At 32.8% G+C, this 10153-nt stretch overlaps 1 long non-coding RNA gene across 1 annotated transcript; it reads left to right on the top strand.

Annotated features, from left to right (window-relative positions):
- Positions 1-238: 238 nt before the first annotated feature.
- Positions 239-1250, top strand: LOC121788843. The gene is made up of 2 exons (XR_006047941.1): positions 239-888; positions 1008-1250. It is a non-coding gene; the product is annotated as an uncharacterized LOC121788843 (long non-coding RNA).
- The last annotated feature ends 8903 nt before the right edge of the window (positions 1251-10153 follow it).

Raw genomic sequence — 10153 nt, 5'->3', positions numbered from 1 at the left:
TTCTAGTAGGGACTCACTCCCCACTAGGCGATCAAATAGGCACATCCACAACATAAAATACGGCATGACACAATATATTTGGAATTTAATCACATAACTCATACTTGAAAGATATTGCGTAAATTTAAAAGTAGGCCTACACAATAATGTAGGATAGAAAGCCCACAAAATACATACTTAGAAAGCCCACCTCGTTCGCTTAAATTTCTTAACTTGAAAATTCTAACTCCGTCCTTAACTCGCTTGCGAAAGAAATCCTTTTAAAATAAAAATAATAAGCTCATTAAAACTCGAGAAAACATCTAATTAAAAGAATGTATGCTTCCTATGTGAGTGCTCATTTTATCCTTGGTCTCTTCTTAGGGAAATTTCTGGATTCTCGTGTAAAAACTGGGACCAGTATCAACTCAGAAAAAAAAAAATTAACTCCATTACTAAAACAAGAATTTCCAACCCATTACTTAAAAAAAACGCCACTCTTCCAAACTTAAAATAGAAAAGGCCGGGCCCAAACTCAACTCCTCTAATTATTTGCCATAAGGCCCAAAACTTAAAGCAAAACTCTAGTCCATTTAAAATTTTCTTTGACTTCAAAATTTAAAAGAAGAAATAAAAAGGTCTTCTCTTCCATTTATTCCATCCGTACTCTCTCTATCTCTCAATCTTAAAATCCAAAATAAAATCCCAAAACAGAAACTCCAATCTTTTTCCCCCCTCTCTCACGCACCGGCGATTCTCCATGGCGCCACCGTCGTTGTCCCCTTCGCAGGAAACACTGCAGTGTCAGCGCCGACTCCACCGCCGCAACCTGTTGTCGTCGCCGTGGAAGCTCCAGGCGCCGCCGTCGCGACTCACCGCGAGTCGCCGTCGCTCCTCCCTTTGCGACTGGTACGCCTCCCCTCCAACTCCTTCTAATTCTAATTCTCTTAATCGATTTCGATTTGTTTCTCGGAGATTAAATTTTCAAAAGAGACAAAGGCTAACTTAAAGATTGAAAATTTGTACAGAGCACGATGATTCAAAATTATCCTAAATGAATGCAAGAAATTCGATGCTAAGGATTGATCGGATGATTACCTTCTTAGGCGGCAGAAAATTCTCTTCTCCTACTCGTTCTTTCTTTATATTTTTTTTCAAGGTTTCTGAATGGTGGGAGTCTTGTGGAGGTGTATATATTCACATATAAATTGTAGATTTGAAACTGATAACTGATATGGAGTAGTTGAGATATATAATAAATTCTGTGGAGATTTGGTTTGTTGGAGAGATTTTAGGGAGTGGAGATATGGAGAAATCGTTTGGTAATGGGATTTGGGAGAAATATATTTGACCAAAATTTGACTGCTTGACTAGAATAAATAATTAATATTTTGGACTTCTAAAAAAATTCCATAAACTCTCAAAATAAAACGAAACGATATTTGGCTAAAATTCGATGATCATCCAAAAACTAACTTAAAAGAAATTAGAAAAAGCAGGGCGTCACAATACCGAGCGCCATCAAGTGGATGATCAAGGAGAGAAGTGGCGCGACAATCATCCGCAAGGCTAGAAGGCTAGCCCTCATCGCAATGGTCAGCCTAATGTGGAGAGTCAGGGATGCCTTGATTCTTGACGAATCAGCATTCGAACCCAAGCACTTGGTGTTTGAAGTGAAGAAAGTAACATATGCAGTGTTATACTCCCTTTATCCGCATGAACAAGTGACCGAGCATCTGGGAGTTTAGCGTTGCTCTCGGCCACGGGGATACTCTTTTTCCTCCTAGGGATTTTTTCCCATCGGGTTTTATCTCTAGGAGAGTTTAACGAGGCCCTACCCCTACCTTCATTGGGGTAACGTGGAGGGTAGCAATGAGTACAAGCACACCTTGATGGAAAGAAGTACCGACGCAAATCAAGTAGATCCCATCTTGAAGACTTTAACCGAAGTGATGTCTTATGTTGATTTTGTTGAAGCATTGATATTATATGTTGTTTTTCGGTTTGTGATACAAACTCTTAGGGCTTTGTTTCCCTAGAGTTTACTTCCCCCCCCCACTGGCCTACATAGCTTCGGCTTTTAGGCATGTATCCCTCGGGTATGCCCGTGTCTTGCTTGTACTTTACTTTTTACCTTTATATCACATTCATTGATTCATAAAAAAATACTTTATTTACTTTTTCTATCTACCTCTCTCTTACTTTACCAATTTTGCATTAAAACCGATGTCGAACCCAAAGTTCATTCTTTGGGGACGGAGGAAGTAATATATAATTACATATCACAACACATACTAATTATACACATATTTTTGTTCACAAACTTACTCGTGCGATGCACGAACATTAATTTATGCCTTATCTGTATAAGTGCAAGAATCTTTTTATGTTTTTAGAGCGTATTTTTTGTACAAAAAGAAATATCATATAAAAGTATAATTTCGGTTACATTTTATTTCATATTTACAGATGCAACACATCTGGAAATTAAAAACATTCAATAAATATTTGGAATTATCTCGAATGTATCGGCAATCATACCTACACCAGTACCGGCATACGTACCTGTTAATATTAAATGCGGGAATATTTTTCTCATTTTATGAGCATGATTTACTAATATATTAAAATAATTTATATATTACAACATATTTAATTATACGTATAATTATCAAACAACACATCATATTATACATATTTTTTTGTTTCCACATACTCGTGCGATGCACGAACATTAACTTAATCCATGTCTATATAAGTGCGAGAATCTTTTTCATGTTTAGCGCGTTGTTTTTTTAAGTAAAAATAAATATTCCATATAATTATAATTTCGATCACCTTTGTTTTCATATTAACTGATGTATCATATTTATAAATTAAGCGACCAATAACTATTAGCTACTATCTCGAATGTATCGACGATCATACATACACTAGTATCGACCTACATCAGTATCAACTTGTCGATTTTAAATGTGAGAATCTTTTAAACATTTATTGTACCTAGTTTTTCATTTTCTACTAATATATACTTTACATATTACAATGTGGTGTAGAATAAAAGAAAAAAGATGAATCTTAAAAATATACATGGAAAATAAGTAATACTTTAAATAAATATATGTGCAATAATAGTATAGCATGGTACAAAATAACAGACACTAACAATGTTTGTGATATCAATTATACATACCTTTTTGACATCACATACTCGAGCGATGCACGGACTATTAATATATTTATACTAGGTCGAATTTTATAAAATCAAGCAATACCTACATAGGAATAAGCAATACCTACTACTTTATGCGATGCACGGATAAGCAATATTTAACACACTTACATTGATTGTAATAATAAACTCGAAATTAAATTATATAAGTATATCAATTCATTATTACTTTTATTATTTACTTCGAAACCCCTTTTATGTATGTAACTTCGTATTGCCAATTAATCAATTAAAATAATGGAAAACATAGTATTCCATCAAAATGGAATTCAAAATAATAATTCAAAAAGAGAAGAAACTATGTTATTACACATAATAAAAAGCGAAGAAATAATATAAACAGATACACATCTAATTATACAAACCTTTTTGTTTTCACCTACTCGTGCAATGCACGACTCTGTGTATGTAAGTGCGAGAATCTTTTTTAAGTTTTTTCATACCTTTTTATATAAAAACAGAGTACTCTATATACTTGTACTTTTAATTACATTTTATTTCATAATAATAGATTGGTCATATTTGGAAATTAAACTCTTAATGAATATTACATACTACCTTGAATGTATCGACAATCATACCTACACTAGGATCGACTTGTCAATATTGGCGCATTGTTTTTAGCTAGCTACTGATATTAATTTATAATTTACATATTGATAATAAAATAAATAATTCTGAAAATTAGTATTACCACCTTTTACTATTTTAAATTTATAGATGAGATCATAATCAATTCATTCTTATCAATCACTTCATTATATACTGAAGTTAGATTCTATTTCGAACTAATCGACTATCGACAATCGACCTATTCAGGTATCTACTTGTCGATTTAAATGTGGATAACATTTTCACATTCTTTGCGTATGGTTTACTAATATATTAATATATAATTACATATTACAACACATACTAATTATAAATACATTTTTGGTCACAAACTTACTCGTGCGATGCACGAACATTTATTTAATCCTTGTCTGTATAAGTGCGAGAATATTTTTTATGTCTTAGAGCGTAGTTTTTTTTTTGTATAAAAATAAATATTATATAAAAGTATAATTTCGGTTACATTTTGTTTCATATTAACAGATGTGTTGCATCTGGAAATTAAACGTTCTATTAATATTTGGTATTATTTCGAATTTATCGACAATCATATTTGCACTAGTACCGACCTACGTCACTAACGACTTTTTAACATTAAATGCGGGAATCTTTTTCACATTTTATGAGCATGATTTACTAATATATTAAAATAATTTATATATTACAACACATTTAATTATACATATAATTATTATATAACACATCATATTAAACATATCTTTTGTTTCCACATACTCATGCGATGCACAAACATTAATTTATTCCATGTCTATATAAGTGCGAGAATCTTTTTCATGTTTTAGCGCGTTGTTTCTTTATATAAAAATAAATATTCTATTCAATTATAACTTCGATCACCTTTGTTTTTATATTAACTGATGTATCATATCTTTAAATTAACCGCCAATAACTATTAGCTACTACCTCGAATGTATCGACAATCATACCTACACCAATATCGACCTACATCAGTATCACCTTGTTGATTTTAAATGCGAGAAATCTTTTTAACCTTTTTTGCAAATAGTTTTTCATTTGCTACTTATATATAATTTACATAGTAGAATGTGGCGTAAAATAAAAGAAAAAAGATGAATCGTAAAAATATACATGAAAAAAAATACTTCAAATAAATATATGTGTAATAATAGTATAGCATGATACAAAATAACACACACTAAAAATGTTTGTGATAATTAATAAGGAATTACACTATAGTATGTATATCAATTGTACGTACCCTTTTGATATCACATACTCGTGCGACGCACGAACTATTAATATATTTATACTAGATCAATTTTTAAAAAATCTAGCAATATCCGTATAGGAAATAAACAATATCTACTTTTATGCGATGCACGGAAAAATAATACTCCCTTCATCCGCGAATAGCAGTTCCGGTTCATTATTACTATAAATGGTAAAGAGACCCCACATTCCACTAATTCATTCCACTGACATATCATTTAAAACTAATATATACAAGTGGAATCCATATTCGACTAACTTTCTTCCACCCACTTTTCTTAACACTTCTTAAAACCCATGCCGGAATATATGGGGCTCCTATTCGCGGACGAATGGATTATTTAACAGACTTACATTGATTGTAATAATAAACTCGAAATTAAATTATATAAGTATATCAATTTATTAATATTTTTATTATTTACTCTGAAACCCTTTTATGTATGTAACTTGTATTGCCAATTAATCAATTAAAAGATGAAACTATGTTATTATATATAACTAGTATCACACCCGTGCTATGCACGGATTAAGATATTTTCAAATAACAGGGATTAAAATATAATTACTGTGATTTAAATTAACCAAAATGGTGGTTATATAAATTAGTACGGATTGCAACGCAATAAAAAAAACACTTAAACTAACAAACATATAGTACATACGAGTAAAATAATTAATGTTATTTCAATTAACCAAAATGGTGCTTATATAAATTAGTACTGATTGCAATGCAATAAAAAAAATACTTAATTAGCCAAATAGTTCAGTACCCAATTAACTAAAAGAATAAATCTAATCATTTAAAGACTTCGACTAATCATACTAATAATTCGAATACCGAAAAAGCATAAACCTTCCTTCTTCCTTCTTCCATCATCTTTGTACCTTATTTTTTATCGAGACACTCCATAAAAGATACATATTCAAATCTTAAATTTGTAATGCCTCTACTACAATGCACAAAATACAGATACTCATCAACCAACTAACCGAGCAACTATAGACAGCTCGAATATGATTACCCTAATGGTGAAATCACATAAAATAACACAAAAAAAAACCCTTAGATCTATGGCTCCATCGCTGCCACATACATGAAATAGTCGATCACCATCTGCATCGATGTGTCTTCCGCGTCGATAAGGTCCGGGAGGCTCATGTTGATATTCTTCCTGTAATTTCCTCGGACCCCAACAATGTCCAAAAAAAATGTAAAAATGAATAACATTGAAAGAAAATGTATTTAATGATAAAAACTAAAAGTTAATGTTCCACAATTCATAAACATTAGGCGTGCAATGTGCATGTTATTTAATGGTGTTGGTGTAAGAGTAATGACTCTTTGGGTTTATGCTTAGTTCAATTTCCAAATCCAATTTCTGGTTATAATCTTCAATTCATATATAAGAAGTACCTTACCTGGTTCATACTTTTGGAGCATGCTCGCCTTTCCTCTTTTGTTTGTGGACTTTCATCAGCACATTCCTACGCCATCGACATTAATGATGCAAAACAAAAGGAACAAAAACTAAATTCTACATCAAGAAATAACTTTTGACCAGCCACAACAATCTAATTCCATACACATCCACTGCATGTAGAAGGTGAATAGAAACTCTCCAATTGTCAATTGACAAAGACGTGAAGGTGCTGTTGGAAACACAATCACAAGAGCAAGGCGAACACCAAATAGCCACCGCAGTTGAATACATTGACATTTAAACAAAATCGGATAGCTTTTGGTATCCTTGTGACTTTTAGTTATCCCATTATTATATAGAAATAAATGTTTCACAATTCTATTATAATATGCTCTTTCGAAGAACTCATTCATTCCATTGATTGCTAGAAAAAACATTTACAATGATTAAATGAAATTAAAATATTATTAGGGAATATGTAGTGTCATCTCACATAAAATGGGGTATAATTTTATTAAATACACATAAATGAAATTTTACAATGATTGACATACACCAGCCGGTTATGAACAAATAACAAAAAGTAATTTCAATTAGATTATAATTTTAATATAAAATGAAATTTCCATAAATACCCCCAAAACTCCCCTTTTATATATGTATAGATAAAAATGAAGAAATAGTATATACATATATATGTAATAAATGAAATTTCCGTAAATACCCCCAAAACTCCCCTTTTATATATGTATAGATAAAAGTGAAGAAATAGTATATACATATATATGTAATAAATTTGAAAAAAAATAAACATCTAACTATTACAACACATCTAATTATACAAACCTTTTTGGTTTTGACCTACTTGTGCAATGCACGACCTATTAATTTATTTCCTGTGTATCTAAGTGCGAGAATCTTTTTCAAGTTTTTAGTGCATACCTTTTTATATAAAAACAAACGTTTGATTACATTTTATTTCATAATAACAAATGGGTAATTTTTGGAAATTAAACTCCCAATAAATATTACATACTACCTTGAATGTATCGACAATCATACCTTCATCAGTATTGACCTACGTTAGTATCAAATGCGGGAATCATTTTCACATTTTACACGCATAGTTTTCAACTGGCTACTTTGGGATTGCAAAGATAATATCTTCGAGCGCGATGAATTCTTTTAGTTCTTTATGAACTTTGTCAATTACGTACCTTGAGGAATTAATCTAGTGGATGTGATGATGATTTGTGGTACTACTTGACATAACACCAAGGGACTAAATTTTTGGATTGCGCGAAGGGAAATGCATACTTTGGTGTAATGTTCATACTTGCATAGTGTGAATTAATTCTTGAGAGGAATATTTTCTATCTTGTGGGAAATAAATTAAAATACTATATGTAGTACTCGGAGTGTTTAAATCAAGGGTCGATGGAGGAATTAATATTTGGAACAACACCAAATATTATATTATTTAAAATAGAGTCCAATGTTTATTACAAAATGTGGCTTTGGGCCTTGAGAAATAAAGGAGTCCAAATTAAATTTATAATTTCATAACTTGGACTACACAATTAAATGAGTCCAAACAATTAAATAAATTCGAGATCTCTTGAATCTATTCTACTCTTCTTTTCCACTCCTTACCGTTACCTGCGAAAATGAAAGCCCCACATTAATCCTAATTGCCATTCAATCACCCAGTTAATTGGCAATCAATCCCAATTACTACTCAATCTCCTCGTGATTCCATTTCCCTCCTACCATATTCACAATCTTCAATCCCAATTGAGAGTAAGAGAGAGCTGAGAGAGAGAAAGGAAATAGAAGGCCTTTGGTAATGCCCTTTTCTCCTAACTCTTTTGTTTATTCGTAACCAAGAGCTCAGGGAAAGCTTTTAATCATGGCAGAAACCGAGAGCTTCCAATCGAATTATAGGTAATTCATATTCATCCGTTCATGGCACAATTTCACACTCCTTACGGAAATAAAACGTATGCAAACTTGTAACAGAAACAAAAGCCAAGGAAAGCACTACAGTTTTGCACCACAATTTCCAATCGGTTGAAGGTATAATACTCCCTCCCATTTTTCAAGATTTACATCATCAGTTTATACATAAGCATACCATCATCCGAGTTAATCGCTTCAATCAAACATCAACAATTGAACCCCTTTGCTGCGAACGAAAACTCGAAAACTTAAGAACATAAAAGCCGAGTAAAGAACTTATCTTTTGGGGTTTGGGGCTGTTCGGATGTGACGAGGGTTTAATCAGAGAGTTTCGGGGCTGTTTTGGGCTTAGCCGGAATAAGGTTGACGACAATGGAGTGGTGGCGCTGAATTAAGGTTGGGCCAACTATAATTAAATAAATAGAAGGTTTGGAATTAATTTCTTGTTTGGGGCAATTAAATTAAATCCATGGGCTGTTTTAATCAGATAATTCTTGGGCTGATAATTTAATTGTGGGGAATTATTTAATTAATTCCGGAATAATTAGAAGGACGAATAATTTTATCCCAATACTGAATATTCGAGGGAAATAATTTGCGGTAATTGCTTAATTTAATATTGGGATTTTATTCGATATCGTGGATAAAAATACAAGGAGTCAAAGGAGGAGTTATGGGCACAACATGACGCCTTGGGCGGCCACCGAATAATTGAAAATATGCGAAATTCGAGAAACCAGATAAAATACTTTAACTAGGATGCATGCATTCTAATTAGTAGTTTTCTCGAGCTAATTGTAGTGTTTATATTTTATTTATCTAAAGGGAATTTTTTCGTGAGACTCTAGTTTCGGAACGATGATGCTAAATGCTTTGACGTGAAATAAATGATTGCCATGCCGTTTTTCTCGAGCTAATTGGCTTAGTCTGGCTTTTTGCTAGTTACCTGACTTTGCCAGATGTTTAATCGAATTCGGGTCTGAGTGTGATCCGCAAACCCTGCTTAGACTAGTGTACACCATGGGGGAACCGTGAGCTATTTGTCACACATTTGGCTGGTCCAGTGACCGTTTGGAATGTGGCCACATTCCTGGTTCACGGGTTATTTCAAATAGTGCATGGACAACGGAAAGAGCTTGCGCGACCGAGTTTGATGAAAATAGGAATATTTTTAGTGTACTTGGGTTCTTTTGAAAGCTAAACCTCAATGTCACTCAAATTGGCTTAACAATTATTTTAATGCAAATATTATTTTAGGCAAGTGTTCACTGAGTATATCAAGTACTCAGTCCTGCATGTGTCTTCCCTATGTGCAGGTTGAGCGATGATGCGCCATGGTGAGTGTTGAGTGGAGCCTCTGAAATCTACTCATTATCTTGTACCGAATAAGTCGTGTCTTCACACATGATGTCATTCGTTTCTCTTGGATGCTTCCGCCAAAGACTATTTATTGAACTCAATACTTTGATTCATCCTCGATGACTAAATATATTGTTTTATTTGTCGAATTCCATCTAGATATGAATTTGCTTCAATCCCCCTTTCTTCCCCGCTTCTTATATACTCCCCCAGTCGCGATCAACCGTTCTATCCTTAGAAAGGGCGAGTGTAACAGAGTGGTATTAGAGCTTACATTCTTTCAACGGCAAGAGTCTTTTCAATCTTGGTCTAGTTTGTATCCCTAGACCAAACGGAT

This window comes from Salvia splendens, unplaced genomic scaffold (genome assembly GCF_004379255.2).
Source record: "Salvia splendens isolate huo1 unplaced genomic scaffold, SspV2 ctg1161, whole genome shotgun sequence".
Lineage (NCBI taxonomy): Eukaryota > Viridiplantae > Streptophyta > Magnoliopsida > Lamiales > Lamiaceae > Salvia > Salvia splendens.
The sequence above is the reverse complement of the archived record's forward strand: the minus strand, read 5'-3'. Positions and strand labels throughout refer to the sequence as shown.